Genomic DNA, 1,653 nt, shown 5'->3' with positions numbered 1-1,653 from the left:
ATAGTTTTACGTGGGTGATTTGACAAGTAAGTTTCCATATTAATAACTGGAAGCCAAAAGAAGCTCCCTACATCGTCGGTCTTAGATCAGTAAAGAGGAGTGAAAAATGCTTACATTTGGTATTGACCAAGTTCGAGTAGTGGTGGTTTACCATTGACAGAGTTCCTGTGGATTTTCTCGCTGGTACGAACCTAATTACCTGTCGAAAATATTGAGAACCACAAGGAATTTTGAGTAAGCTATGTACATCAGTTCTTAAAATATTGAAATTGTTGATTTTGTCATCAGAAATTTTAAAGAAAAAAGAGAGCAATTGTGTGATATAATATCGTAAATGAGAGGTAATCCCGGATGATTCTTCGAGGATAGAATCTTATAGATAAAAAATTGGTGAGTAAGCAAAATCTTTCTTGTAGAGGTATAAGATTTGCAATGCGTTCCAAGCTTAATGTGTTTGTAGATTTCACACCACCAAGGGCCAGACGAAGACATTTCCATTGGATTCTGCACAAATTCAGAAAGTACTTATTTGAAATGTTTAATAGGAGCGAACAAGCGTATTCTAAAAAACGTCGGAGCCCAAATGAATACCTTTCTATAAATTTCAGGAAAACGTTGTTTGGCAATTTTGTCAATGGGAGCTATTTACTATATTTCAAACAAGACAGGACAAAGTATGAGTACAACCTGATTGCTTTACCTCTAGAAACCATTGCGTTCGTTATCGATTTTATCCGATTCCTCCGGTTGCAAACCATCGGAGTTCTGTCGGGGTCTTCTCGTTCTTGGTGAGTCTAATTTTACCATTGACCTTTGGTTAAAGAAGTTGCCTAGAAGTTTGCGCGGCTCACTTACATATTCGATTGTCGAGGACATCAAAGAACCGATAAAGCTTTCCGACAACATTTGGGATGTGTAATTTTCTCGAAATTAATGCTGTTGCGTCAACCTTGAGAAAGATTAGCGACATAACGATTCAAAATCTACTAAAATCTCAAGCCTTATTGTGTGAAAGCTTAAATAGATTAACGCTTGAAGTTGCATGAAACCTCAGTATAAGCAACGTGATTCTAGACCAACTCGTTTCAGGACTAGTTCACGTTCGTGATAAATATAGCTTTGCAGATACCATTATGAATTTGCTAACAAATCCAAGAAATGCGAACAGCAGTGTGCGTATTCAAGACAAACCAAAACAATCCATAGTCACGGCGACTAATTGGATATGCACAACGTTGCCTTTTTATATTTAAAGAACAAAATAAACTAAATTTTTTAATTGACAATGGCGCAGAAGTTTCGGTCCTTCCCTTGTCCAAATATCCGAAGAATAAGAAATCGTCCGAATCGAATGGTTAACCGGTAATACATCGAGCAAGAAACCGTTAAATATTAATTTGAATCTTCGCCGGGATTTTGTGTTCATGTTCCTGGTTGCTGACATCTCGAAACAAATCATTGCGGCTAATTTTCTCAACACGCTATGGCATTAGCTATGGCTAATGCTGAATGCAAAATTTGCTTGCTTAAATTATTTTTAATAGAAAATAAATTTTTAGAATTACTAAGAAATTAACAATACTTAACAATACATAAATTAAAGAAGGAAGGTGTTTCACCCAGACGATTAGACCCCATCAAGTATAAAATCGC

The sequence above is a fragment of the Glossina fuscipes genome, unplaced genomic scaffold, assembly GCF_014805625.2.
Source record: "Glossina fuscipes isolate IAEA_lab_2018 unplaced genomic scaffold, Yale_Gfus_2 150, whole genome shotgun sequence".
In the NCBI taxonomy this organism is placed as follows: Eukaryota; Metazoa; Arthropoda; class Insecta; order Diptera; family Glossinidae; genus Glossina; species Glossina fuscipes.
The sequence above is the reverse complement of the archived record's forward strand: the minus strand, read 5'-3'. Positions refer to the sequence as shown.